This window comes from Narcine bancroftii, chromosome 2, assembly GCF_036971445.1.
Source record: "Narcine bancroftii isolate sNarBan1 chromosome 2, sNarBan1.hap1, whole genome shotgun sequence".
Classification (NCBI taxonomy): domain Eukaryota; kingdom Metazoa; phylum Chordata; class Chondrichthyes; order Torpediniformes; family Narcinidae; genus Narcine; species Narcine bancroftii.
In genome coordinates this window covers 115607494-115622190 of record NC_091470.1, presented here as the reverse complement: position 1 = coordinate 115622190, position 14697 = coordinate 115607494, and the positions used below count along the sequence as shown (strand labels likewise).

General features: G+C 40.9%; 1 protein-coding gene across 4 annotated transcripts in view; it reads right to left on the bottom strand.

The window, feature by feature from the left end:
* mthfd2 (methylenetetrahydrofolate dehydrogenase (NADP+ dependent) 2, methenyltetrahydrofolate cyclohydrolase) overlaps positions 1–14697 on the bottom strand; it is a 53850-nt gene that overhangs the window by 17249 nt on the left and 21904 nt on the right. The gene's annotated exons all lie outside the window — the stretch shown is intronic.

The following is a 14697-nucleotide window of genomic DNA, read 5'->3' as shown; positions in this document are numbered from 1 at the left end:
TATGTAACTAAGATGAAAAAGGATTACAATTGAGAAAAAGAGCAGCTGGAAAGGGAAATAGTAAGTACAGAAAAAGAACTAGCAACAAGGGAAGATACAACAAAAAAAAATTGGCAGACAAAAAAAAACGAAACAGTACAAACGTATAAGGTGGAGAAGAACATAATGAAAATAAAGCAGAAGTATTACAAGCTAGGAAAAAAAACGCACAAAATACTGGCTTGGCAGCTTAAAACAGAACAAGCTAAAAGAATGGTATTGGCATCAAGGAAAAAAGACAAACAAATTATATACAATCCAACATAAATCAATGAGAACTTTAAGGAATTCTACAAGCAATTATACCAAACTAAGAACGAAGGGAAAGATGACAAAATAGATGAGTTTCTAGCTAAAATTGAACTACCGAAATTGCAAGAAGAGGAGCAAAACAAATTGATAAAATCATTTGAAATAGAGGAAATACAAGATATATTAAAAAAGCCACCGAACAATAAAATGCCTGAGGAGGACGGACTCCCAATAGAATTCTATAAAACATTTAAAGAGTTACTAATTCCTCCTCTCTTGGAAGTAATGAACCAGATAGAAGAAACACAAAACATGCCAGATTCATGTAAAACAGCAATAATTACAGTAATACCAAATACGGGGAAAGATCCACTAACACCAGCATCGTTTAGACCAATATCTCAACTTAACTCAGATTATAAGATAATAGCAAAACTATTAGCAAACAGATTGGCCGACTGTGTACCAAAAATAGTAAAACTAGATCAAACTGGATTTATTAAGAAAAGATGAACAATGGACAATGTTTGTAAGTTCATTAACTTAATACATGCAGTACAAGGAAATAAGACACCAACAGTGGCTGTTGCTTTAGACGCAGAAAAAGCCTTTGACAGGGTAGAATGGAATTATTTATTCAAAGTATTGCAGAGGATCAACCTACCAGATAAATATATTAATTGGATTAATGCATTATACAAGGGTCCAATGGCGAAGGTGACAGTAAATGGATATATATCGAACCAATTTAAATTAAGCAGGTCAACTAGGCAGGAATGTCCACTATCTCCCTCACTGTTCGCTTTAGCAATAGAACTATTAGCAGAACTGATAAGAACAGAAAATAAAATAAAAGGGATAAAAATAAAAGAGAAGGAATATAAAATCAGAACCAGAATTATCAATAAAAGAATTACATGAGAAATTGAAGGAATATGGAGAGGTATCGGGGTACAAGATCAACACAAATAAAAGTGAAGCGATGCCAATGAACAATGTGGATTTCACAAAGTTTAAAAAAAATCACTATTTAAATGGCAAACACAAGCAATCCAATACCTAGGTATTAGACTAGATAATAATCTAGTCCATCTATGCAAACTAAATTATCAGCCATTAATGAAGAAATTACAAGATGACTTAGAATATTGGAAAGATTTACCACCAACACTGATAGGAAGGGTAAATTGCATTAAAATGAATATCTTCCCAAGGATACAATACCTATGTCAATCATTACAATTCCCTTAACAGAGAAATTCTTCAATGAGCTAAAGAAAATAATAAGGAAATTCTTATGGAAAGGGGGAAAACCGAGGATAGCGCTTGATAAATTAACCGAATGGTACAAACAAGGTGGTTTTCAGCTACCAAACTTTAAGAATTATTATAGAGCAGCACAATTAAGATATCTATCAGATTTTTATCAAACAAGGGAAAAACCAGATTGGACCAGGATAGAGCTATATAAAACATGGGAGAAGGTACCGGAACTTTATAAGTGGGGTGAAAAACTGGTGCAATATAGAAGTTCACCAGTACTGCACCATCTGCTCAACATTTGGAAGAAGATTCACATAGAAAGGAAAAAAATAAATGACCAATTACCAAAATTATTATTGACACAAAATCAACTAATCCCTTTCACAATAGATAACCTTTCCTTTAGAGAATGGGAAAGAAAAGGAATTAAAAGAATAGAAAATTGTTTTTTGGAAAATAATTTATTATCATTTGAACAAATGAAGTACAAATATGGAATAACTCACGGTATAATGTTTGCATACCACCAACTGAAAACTTACTTAAAGGACAAACTGGGAAGCAGGCTGAGATTACCAGAAGGAAGCAGCTTTGAATATGTGATTACAAACACAATGATAATTAAAAGATTTATAACAAACACATACATCAAGCTGCAAGAGAAAGAGAACGATGAAAATAAGCTATAAACCCAAACAAAAGTTGGAACAAGATCTAAACATAAAGATAAAAAATGAAATATGGGAAAAGCTATGTTCCGGAACTATGGGAAATATAATAAACACGAGGTTACACATGATACAATATAATTGGTTACACAGGCTATATATCATGCCCCAAAAGTTAAATAAATGGGATCCAACATTATCAGATAGATGTTTTCACTGTAAGAAGGAAATGGGAACAACAGTACTTGAAATTTGGGCATGTGAGAAAGTGAAAAAGTTTTAGGAAGATCTAAATCAGGTATTAAATAAAATCACAAAAAGCAACATACCAAAAAATCCAGAGATCTTTCTTCTAAGTCATATAAGAAGTAAAGAATTAGGTCTCAACTGGATGAAGCGCAAAAAAGATTTATTATGATAGCCTTAGCTGTAGCAAAAAAATGTATTATGTCAACTTGAAAATCAGAAGAGAGCCTGAGAGTACAGCAGTGGTACAGAGAAATGAATAAATGTATTCCATTGGAAAAAAATAACATATAATATAAAAAATAAAGTCACATTATTTGAACAAATTTTGGAACCGTACATGGAACGAAACAGAGAGGGCCTACCACTGACTTCCACCCAAAATGATAGAATGAGAAGAGGACAAAATTAACTGACCCAGTGTGTAAAAGTAGATGACACAATTTTCTTGTTTATTTTCATTGTGTGATGACATTGTTTAATGGGCTTATTGTATTGTATATGTTGAACGTTTAATGGGTAGGGAGGGGGATGGGAAGGGAGGGGGGTAGAAAATGACACTGTGTATATTCAAGAGGGAAATGCTTGTGTGTATTTTGGTCAATATGGTTCATAGTGTGAAAAATAAAAAATTTAAAATAAAAAAAAAGAATGGATTTGTCACGTAGAATCCATTACCTCAAACTTTTGCCATTATGCCTGGTTTGCACCCAATCTCTCCTCACTGAATGTTACAGCAGATTCTGCCACCTTTATCCACACACAGTGATGTATTACTTGAATCAATTAATCTCACACTTCCCCATGAAGGACTTTTCATCTTCAAACTTTACCTCACACTACAAACAATGGTCCTGTGCTCACTGTTACCTCTGCCAAGAAACATCTGCCCGTTCTTTTCTTAATTTCCTAGGATCAAAAGGGCTTACGACTCCTTCATGCTGGAAGATTGGGCTTTACAGCGCCAGCGATCGGGACCGGGGTTCAAATCCCGCGCAGCCTCTTAAGAGTTTGTACGTTCTCCCCGTGTCTGAGTGTGTTTTCTCCAGGGACTCCGGTTTCCTCCCCGTTCAAAAGATACTGGGGTGTAAATTGGGCGGCACAGGCTTGTGGGCTGAAATGGACTTTTACCGTGCTGTATGTCTCAATTTAAATTTAAGACCGACTCAGAGAAACCGCATAATGGAATGCCAGCACTTAATACATCTGTACAAAAGCAATAATAATGGTGTGGAGATTCAGATTCAGGATGCTGGTCACTCTCCTGGACCTGCCCACGGCAGTGTACAAGCACTCATTCAGTAGTTTACGCCACTTAATTCGATGCAGGTGCCTGGTGACATCTGCCCCTTTCCAATAATTCAGCAGCTCTGCTGCATCCAACCTCCACTGCTGGACCTCAAGGCCGTGGTTAAGTCACGCCAAGCCAAGGATCTGGATGCATTTCTCATAGGCCCCAAACCCCACACTGGTGTATCAGCAAAGTATTATTCATCTGAATGGGATTGCCATGCAGGGTACAAAGGTTTAAGAAGCGCACATGGTTTGTTTTATTTATGTTTAATTGTTTTTAAATTAATTTGTCAATTAACGTGTTAAAACACATTAAAAAAAGTTTTATTTTAATCTTCCAACTGCTTCTAAATGTCTCAATTATTGGAGACATATAGAAGCAATTAAAAGAGACTGCCAACATGAGCTGCCGAAGGTAACAGGAGCCCAGACTCAGGATCCACTCCTGAGACTGGATGACGGGACAGTCACAGTAATTGTGCCTCCACCTCATTTGGTCCCAAAGGGCTGCAATTTCAGTGAAAGATTTGGAATGATGGGGAGGCTAAGGTACTGAGCACCATCTGCCCTGGAACAATGACACAGTCCGTCTCACGTAAAAGTCCCCAAGAAGAGTTGCAATGAAGCAAAGGTGTTATTCTGATCTTGCATAGTCTAGCATTTTGGAGTACAGTAAACCTCAGTTATCTAGAATTCAAACAACCGGCAAAAAAAAATGCAGAAAATAAATAGGTAAAAAAAATACTGGTTTAAAATTGGCGTACTATGCCATTAATTTGCCAATCCACACACTCTCAAGCAACCGGAAAATTCACTTATCTGGCATTTAACAATCCCCATAGCTGCCAGATACCAGTGGCTTGCAAACTACCCCCCAAACTCACTTTCCAACTTGAGTAATCCCTATGCCATAGGTGTTCTGTGATTAGTAAGGTTTGATGTGGGTGGAAAGAAAATGTTTGAAAAGCACTGTTTTAATTGTCCCTAATTGACTCATTATGTGCATGGTTTCATAACCCCAAGAAAAATATTTCAGTAACAATTACAGTAACAAGAGCAATGATTCTCAACCATTTATCCCCACTCACATACCACCTTAGAGCACATAGCATAGGGATTACTTAAGGTGGAAAGTGAGTTTGAGGGGCAGTTTGCAAACCATTGGTATCCGGCAGCTATGGGGATTGTTAAATGCCAGATAAGTGAATTTTACAGTTGCTTGAGATTGCCTGTTGCGTGAATTGGCAGATTGAAAACCACCGCGGTAACTGGAATCCAACTGACCCAACCATTAAAACAGATAAAAAAACAGAAAGGTTTGACGATCCAATCATTGTTCATTGCACTTCACTAACAGAGAACCACAGAAAACTACAGCATAGAAAACAGGCCATTTAGCCCTTCTAGTCTGTGCAAAAACATCATTCCACTAGTCCCAATGACCCACACCCTTTCCATAACCAGACCAATCCCATCCATATATCCATCCAATTTATTCTTAAAACTTAAGAGTGAGCCCACATTTACCATGTCAGATGGCAGCTCGTTCCACACTCCCACCACTCTCTGAGTGAACAAGTTCCCCATAATGTCCCCATAGAGCTTTACAGCACAGAAAAACAGGCCATTTGACCCTTCCGGTCTGTGCCGACTAATAAAACCAGCTAGTCACACTGACCTGCCTTTCACCCTAAAGCCACGTCCTCTTGTATTTTTCTCTCTGAATCTCTCAGTGGAAAGTGCCCTCATCATTTTGTAAACCTCTATCAAATCTCCTCTCATTCTTCTTCATTCTAAGGAATAAAGTCCCCATCTGTTTAATCTTTGCCTGTAATTCAGTTCCTGAAGACTCAGCAACCAGTAACATCCTAGTAAATCTTCTCTGCACTCTTTCAATCTTACTGATATCCTTCCTGTAGTTTGGCAACAGAACTGCACACAATATTCCAAATTTGGCCTCACCAATGTTTTATACAACCTCACCATAACATACCAACTCCAAGACTCAATACTTTGATTTATGAAGGCAAGATGCCAAAAGCTTTCTACACAACCCTGTCCACCTCTGATGCCACTTTCAAGGAATTATGTATCTGTAGTGCCAGATCCCTTTGTTCCTCTCAGTGCCCTACCATTTACTGTGTATTGTAATGGATTATAACATTGGGAGGATTTTGATAAGATTAGTGGGTTACATACATACATTTGAAAACAGATATTATTTGAAAAACTGAAGAATTCATATTCAATAAAATTGCAGGATATCTGGAGAATGTGATGCACATTTCACAAGTAGGTGCTGTAAGGTAAAACATCATGAGATGGGAATGTGTAGGGAGTTACCCTGTACAGGGCAGTAACAAGAAGGGGAGGTGTCCTTGTACTCCTGTTAGGTAAAACATCATGAGATGGGACCGGAGAAGGAGTCACCCAGTACTAAGGAGTAACAGAATGCATCCTTGTACTTACAAGATAAGAGAGACATTGATGGATTGAGAGGCAGGAAGCTAGCAGGGAAAGGATAGCAACAGTTTTAGTCATTGGACAAGTAATGATATGATGATGTTCTAAGCACATATCCAAGGGTATAAAAAATCACCATTTTGCTGATAACGGCAGAATGCATTCTCCGACTAACTTTGTTAGTCGCAAGTGTTACAATCCGGTAATAAAGAACAAAGAACCCTGATTTCGACTCAGCCTGGTGTTTGTCTCACTCATTCATGAACAAAGCAGACCTAACAATTTGGTGACCCCGACGTGATGGGTGAGTGAACACTGGACGACGGTTTCTGTTTTTTCTGACAATCATCTCAGCCGGCTGATAAAAAGGTCCAGAGAAGCCTGTTTTAACAAAATTCTCTTTTTTTTTTTTTTTTAAATCTTTATGATTGTCAGTAAGAACTGGAGATCGGACAAATTAGACGACCACAATTGAAGGTCGCATGCCAGGATTGTAACACGTAAGTGATTACAGACAAGATAAAAGTCCTTAAGGTGTTTGAATGACATTTATTAAGTGCTTCGCAAGAAACTACTAGAGTTTAAAAGTCTTTATTGTGTCGTTGCAAAGTCCAATAGAGTGAGAAGGTGGTCTATAAACAATTGAGGACCTGAGTTTTCTGCCCTAAACTGGTTATTAAGAGGAGAAATCTCCCACGTGAAGGTTGGGCTTTGAAAGAAAACAAAGGTTCAGGCTTATTGGCCTCAATTGTATCTGAGAGACTGACTTATAAATGTCCGGTAGGTATGATAATGTCTGTACACTTGAGAAGTTAAGAATTTATTTCCCCAATTCGCCGTGGTGGAATACCACAGCAGACACTAGAGACCTTGAGACAACAAAAAAAGTACTCAGGGACGCCTGCCTGGTGAACAAGAACGACGACAGAAGGCTGCGACAGCTGTGTCCGGATCAGGTAGGAGATATTAATGAAAAAGTTGACAAACTCCTAAGAGACACCCAGTTTATTCGAAATACTTTTGATAAGTTAAATGAGGGTATTCCCAACATCACCAAGGAGATAAAGTTACGTAAATTCATAGATTGGTACAGGGAAACAGGACAAAAGTATAGCCCAAATATTTGGTTTTCTAGTTGTAATTTAACTTTCAGACCCCTTTGGGAAAACAGAGAGTGGAAAACGAGCAATCAGAGTATACAGGACAGTCTGAAGTCAATTGGAGGACAAGACTTAGAGACTGTTCTTTTAAAAGATATTAGTCATCCAGCTTGCAAGGAGACATTTTTAAAAGCAATTTTCGTTGACATAGATCCCCTAAACGGACAAAAACCTAAATTAAAACAGGCATTAGAAAGCGGTCCCGCAGCTATGGCTGTACAGTTGCCTGCTAAGACTTTTGACCAAGTTATTAAGGAAATTAATCAGGAATTAGAGGAGCGAAATACCAGTAATGCGGCATTGGAAAAACAAAAAATGCTCCGAAAATGTGTAGACCGCTGGAGGAAGAGGGGTTGGTTACCCGGGGGCACTGAGATGTTCCTGACAGGTGAGGAAAAAAATTTTAAAACGTAGAGGCTTAGATAAGCTGGAAGAAACAAAACACAGAAGGGAAAGGAAAAGTGCCTGTTTCCAGTTTCCAGCCACGAAGTGTCCGGGTTTGCTCTCTCCCTCCCTCCTTTCACCCTCCCCCCTCTCTCTTCTCTCCCCCTCTCTCTCTTCTCCCCCCCCCTCCTCTCTCACCCACTCCCCCTCCCAATCCCAATCTGTGGCGGTGCTGCCCTGAAATCCCAAGGTTGGGCAGGGCAGAGAAATACAATTTGGTTTTAATTTTGTGCCCACAATTCCAGCTCCGCATCAAATGGGATCCTGTTTTATCCTCTCTCCCTCCCTTTTTCCCGCACCCCCACCATTGCGGGATCAGGGCAGACATTGTGGGCTGACGTGTAGCTCACTCGAGGTGGGAGGGAAGGAAGGAGTGATAGTTCCCAGTGGTGGGAGACCCAATCTGATCCAGACCAGTGATCACAGGATGAGAACCTTTTAAAACCTTTGAAACGAAAGTGTTAATCTGAAGACTTTTCTCCCAGTGGGGCCAGTGCAAGGCATTTTCTCTCTCTATCTCTTGTGCTCTGTGTATCTGCCTCTCTATCTCTTTCTCTCGCTATGCTCTCTCTCTCTCTCTCTCTCTCTCTCTCTCTCTCTCTCTCTCTCTCTCTCTCTCTCTCTGACACCCCAGATGGGATACTGGAGTCACGTCCCTTATATCCAGATATTGAGACACTGGGGTGTGACAAGAACCACGGGAATAGGGACACATCAGACGAGGTACAGGCCCCTTTAATAAAAATAGAAGGGGGAGTAATAGATGTAGAGACCCCTCTGGAGTCCAAGAAAATAGAAAAGGAGTTAGAGATACAGAAATGGAACATGAAAAAGGTTCAGGATAACATTAAAAACTTAAACAGAGATATTAATGTGCTGGGGCAGATCAGTGAGGATCAAAAAGAATTAATGGTAGGTGTATTGAAGGAAGTGGAAAAGATAACTACAACACTGTCAGGAGAAATTAAAGCTGAAGGAATGGTAATAGGAGTAAAGGACGAAAAGTGTAGTACAGATGAGGAAACGAGATACGATCCACCATGGGAGGAAAGTAGAAGGAAAAGACTCGGGAGGGAGAAAAATAGACATGCCTACCTGGACATAGTTAGAACAAAAGAGAAAGATGTGAAACAACTAAACTATGGCCGAAAAGATTATCTTAGAGATGAACGTGACCAATATACCTTTGACCCTGAGACATTGGAAACTGATAGGGACAGTGACAGTGACAAAGAGTCAGAACAAGGTGGGATAAATAAATGCATGCCAAGAGTAAAGAAGGAGCAGAAATCCCCAAAATTGAGATATCAATGCCCATTACTGATCACGGGACGGGGAACTCAAAAATATGTACCCTGGTCACGAATGGACTTAGAGAGTTTAATGAAAAAACTACCTCCGTTGAGTAATGGGGCTAGTCCATGGATTTCTTGTTTTGAGCGAGAAACCTGCCAAGAACAATTAGCACTCGCAGATGTCAGAACTATCATGATAAAATTAAAGGCAGAAGGGGCCCTGAAGCAAATAGAGAAAATTGTAAGAAGCAGTAAATTGGGGGATGAAATAGAATTTAACCCACTTTGGAATAAATTTTGGGAAGCACTTAGAGAAACATTTCCTACACCCTATAGTTTGGATGCCTTGGTAACCCTTCAACTAAAGGAAGGAGAGACTGCACACGAGTATTTCACTCGAGCATGGGACTTATGGGAAACAGGGACTGGAGAAAGACCCGACCACAGCCCCTTAGGAAGGGCTCACTTTCGTAATGGGATAATAAACGGACTACCTGCTACGGTTCAAGCAAAATTAAGGGACATTGTGGGATTAGAGACAATGTCAGAGGATTTGTGGAAAAGACACCTGACACATGCAATCAAACGACATCGTCAATCAGAGCATGCTAAGTCAGAAAGTGCGTCCCAGAAGGAGGTGGACAAAACAACCGATAAATTGGTGAGAGCCATAGAACATATAGGGGTTAAATTAGCGGCCCAACAGATAGTCCCACAGGTCATGGGGCCAGTGATAAATCCGGGACCCCAAGTAAGAAATGGTTGGGAAAGACAGCTAGGTACAATGTATAGAGGGGAACATGCAGTATGCTGGTACTGCCAAAATCCTGGACACTACCAGCGGAACTGTCCGGAGGCTGGGAGAGCAAGGGGAAAAAGATTACCCTCTATGAGAGGCTATCGGGGAAGAGGAGGAAACTTAAGAGGACAAGCAAGGGGTAGGGGTGGACACATTGATGGGCCCCAGAGAATCGGGGGGTGGCAGAGTGATCAACAAGTCCAGGCACCTCAGTGTAATGACTATATTGAGGAAGGTGCTGAATTTGATTATTGAAGGTGCCCAGGAGAATCAAAAATCACGCCTCCCTGGGAGCCACCAAAAATTTGGGGGACGGTAAATGGAGAAAAAATTGAATTTATGGTTGACACAGGGGCAGCAGTTACGACAGTGATTAAAAAACCCCCAGGGAGCACATTTTCGGGCAAAACATTATCTACAATAGGATTCTCCGGGATAAGGGAAACACAGCCCTATACAGATAACATCGACATGACATTTGGACGACAAAGGGTTAAAACGCCTGTCCTGGTTGTGCCAAGTTGCCCCATTAATTTATTAGCAAGGGACATTCTTACCAAACTAGGAATAACCATACAATGTTCTGAGAAGGGCCTTCGGTTAACATACCCAGGGGATACAATAAGAAGGGGAGGACAGTTTATAGTAATGACCCCATCTAACGCTTCAGAAGACTCTGTGGAGGTTAGTATTTTCTGGAGTCGGCTACTGTATGATGAACCAGGCCCAGGGCTGATTAAACAGTTTTTTGAGTGGAGGGCCAGTATTCCACGGTATGGGGATTACCATTATCCACTAGATCCTATGCATGTTACATTAAACTACACCATCCACCCGGACCAGGAATATGAGGAGAGGTGGGACTCTCTAAAAGAAGGGAAGACAGAAACGATACATTGTCCATTTATCTTTGTAGGTAAGGAGGGAATAGCTGCTATGGTTGTCATGACAGAAGAACAAATGGAGTGGTTCTGCTTAGGAGTAGAAAGTGTGCCTCATGTGACCTTGGGTATTGCCAAAGATCATCACGCTCGACAGCTGGGTCCGATGGTAAAGGAAGCGATAGGGTGTGAATACAGGCAGACAGAAATCCCGGGATATTCCACCTCGGAGGGAGGAAAATTTGTCAGACTGAATATTGAAGCATGGGACCAGGTTGTGAATGAGAAAGTAGAAAGAGACCGAGCCATAGAAGGAGAAAATATTGATCACAGAGACTCAGACAAATATCTTTCTAATCTGAGTCCACATATATGGACAACGGGGCCCTATGATGTGGGAGTAATAAAAGGAGAGGTATTTCTAGAATTGGCCAACCCCGGGCAGAAACCAATATGGAGAAAACAATACCGCTTGTCGCCCAGTCAGGAGGAGGGTATTAAAGGAACGATAGAAGGGTTAATGGAGTCAGGGGTTTTAAGGGCGGCACCTGACAGTATGTGGAACACGCCCATCATGCCTGTTCCCAAACAGGGTAGAAAAGACTGGAGGATGGTACACGACCTCCGGGAAATTAACTTGGCTACCAAGACCATCGGGAGACCAGTCCCAGACCCATATGTAGCACTTAGGGCTCTGAGTCCGGAGCACGAATACTATACTGTCATTGATCTGGCAAACGCATTCTTCTGCTTGAATTTAGCTGAGGAATGGCAAGACTGGTTAACTTTCACTTACCAAGCACATCGGTACACATACACTAGATTACCTCAGGGTTATAAGGACAGTCCAGGACTGTTCAATCAGGCCCTTAGCGAAATCCTAATGAAATTAAAGCTCCCGGAAGATGTTACACTGATTCAGTATGTAGACGACCTACTATTAGCAGGGAAAACGCCACATGGGTGCCTGACAGGGCAGCCAAACAGGTTACTGGTTATCATGAACATATACAGGGGATGATTTTGAGGTCCCATAACAAAAAAAATGAATCTGAAACTAAGGAGACTTGTAGCAGATTGAATGACTACACAGATGAGTTTTGTGGAGGAAGAGTGCTGTACAACTGGCTCCCTGCTAACTGGGATGGTCGGTGTGCTCTAGTAACCCTTAATGCGCCAGTGCTGATTGTCAAAAGGCAGGAGGGAGACGAGGATTCCCTAGAATTGCGCCACACAGAGAGTTGGCTGTGGAGGAAAAGGAGGAGTGTTGGACTCTTGGGGCCGGGAGGAAGGAACCCTGATGGGGTATGGATTGATGCCATTGGCCAAGCCCGGAATATTCCGGACGAATTTAAATTAGCCGATGAGATTGCAGCTGGGTTTGAAAGCTTTCCTGTTTTTAGTGCAATTTTTCCCATCACTGTAAATAAAAATGTTAATAGGATCAACCTTATTCACTATAATGTCCAGCGCCTTGCAAATTTGACCAGGGACGTTGTTGAGGCAATACATCAACAACTGTCAGAAACTTCCCTTATGACACTTCAGAATAGGATAGCGATTGATATGGTCCTGGCAGAGAAAGGTGGAGTGTGTGCTATGTTTGGAGATCTATGCTGCACTTCTATCTCTAATAACACAGGGCCAGATGGATCACTCACTAAGGGGTTAACGAAACTTAGGGCATTGGCGAAAGAATTAAAAGCCCAGTCTGGAGTCTCCAATCCTGTTTTATCCTGGTTACAGGGAGTGTTTGGGAGATGGAGCACATTGTTAGGACAACTTTTGCTGGGTTTGTTCATTTCTGTATCAATTTTTATCACTTGTGGCTGTTGTTGTATTCCATGCATTCGAACGCTGGTCACGAGGACCATAGAGAAAGCCTTTGCTGACCGTGATGAACTGCCTCCGAAATATCAAGCTGTGCAGGCTGTGGAGCAAGACTATCTCACATTACAGGAGGCGGAGAAAGTTGCTGAGATCGATCTGGAGTCTGAAGGGGAATGTGATGGAAAGGAGGGATTGTGAATTAGATTGTTACACATATAATTTTAACCTTGCTTGTAACCTAAATATTATAACATTGATTGTAACACAAACATTATTAATCAGATTGTAGAACAAGTATTATGAATTAGATTGTAGACCATATGTTAACTTGGGAATTTACTAATGTACGGGGGGTTAGCTAGTTTTTTGCTTGGGGGCAAATGGGATGAAACTTGTAAACGGGCAATGGGATCGGGGTGACGGATGGGGGGTGTACGCAAAGGAGGGTTGGGGGAGCCCTCGCCCACCAGCCGAACTACCCTGTGAACAGAACCCGTATAGAGCTTGGCAATAATAGGCGAACTAATGTAACGCGGTGGTAGCATAGTCAGGGCGAGATTGTCCTCTAAAGAGGACAAAGGAGGGATTGTAAGGTAAAACATCATGAGATGGGAATGTGTAGGGAGTTACCCTGTACAGGGCAGTAACAAGAAGGGGAGGTGTCCTTGTACTCCTGTTAGGTAAAACATCATGAGATGGGACCGGAGAAGGAGTCACCCAGTACTAAGGAGTAACAGAATGCATCCTTGTACTTACAAGATAAGAGAGACATTGATGGATTGAGAGGCAGGAAGCTAGCAGGGAAAGGATAGCAACAGTTTTAGTCATTGGACAAGTAATGATATGATGATGTTCTAAGCACATATCCAAGGGTATAAAAAATCACCATTTTGCTGATAACGGCAGAATGCATTCTCCGACTAACTTTGTTAGTCGCAAGTGTTACAATCCGGTAATAAAGAACAAAGAACCCTGATTTCGACTCAGCCTGGTGTTTGTCTCACTCATTCATGAACAAAGCAGACCTAACAGTGCTAATTGAAATGGTCATGAAATGAAAGACCATTGTTTTGGAGGAGACAAACTGGCTACAAGTACCTTTCAGCACAGTGCTCACAGAAAGGATTTGCTTAACTCAGACATCTGCTTGACCAAGGAGAACAACTCCTGTTGTTTGTTGGAGAAGGTGGTGGTTTTTGCAAGTGAGAAAGTTACATGGGCTTTCTGGCACTTGGAGAGAGAGAGAGAGAGAGAGAGAGAGAGATGTTAATAAGCTCTCCCAGCTAGTGTGGGTGACACTGAAAGCAGCTGAACAGTGCAAGCCTGGAAGAGCTGATTGAAAACAAAGTTCCAGAGCAGTAGATGGCTGGAATTGCTATATGTCTGATGTTTCTCTTGGAATAAGAGAAACAGAAAAGAACTCTGTGATAGCCTGAAAGAAAGACGTTACCATCTGGAAAACCCTGATGGGGCAAGTTTCATCAGTGAGACATTGAGGTGACTAATGGTGGTACCTCAGTTGTGGAAATCCTGGAACAACAAATCTCTCTCTGCAAACCCTACAAGAACTTTCCTGAGCGATTTACCTTTCGAGCACCAAAGCCTGGTGCACAGTATAAGAATTGCCTGCATCCAGAGAACTTGGAAGGAGAAGTGAGATTTAAATGCGAACCAAAGAACTTTTCTTAAATTTACACACACATTACATACAAATGCGCTTAGAATTAGAAGGGGGTTAATTTAATTTGGGTTAGTTAAATATAGAGATAAGTTAGTTTGATTCTATTTTCATGTTTAAAGTTGATTAAAAATAACTTTTGTTTTAAAAACTACTTGTCTTGGTGAATGTCTATTGCTGCTGGGTTTTGGGGGTCCTTTGGGCTCGTAACAGTATGTCTTACCTTGGTTTGTCCTTCCAAAATGCAACACCTCACACTTGTCTGCATTAAATTCCATCTACTATATTCTGGTTCATTTTTCCAATTGGTCCAGATCCCTCTGCAAGCTTTGAAAGCCTTCCTCGCTGTCCACTTCGCTTCCAATCTTAGTGTCATCAGAAAACTT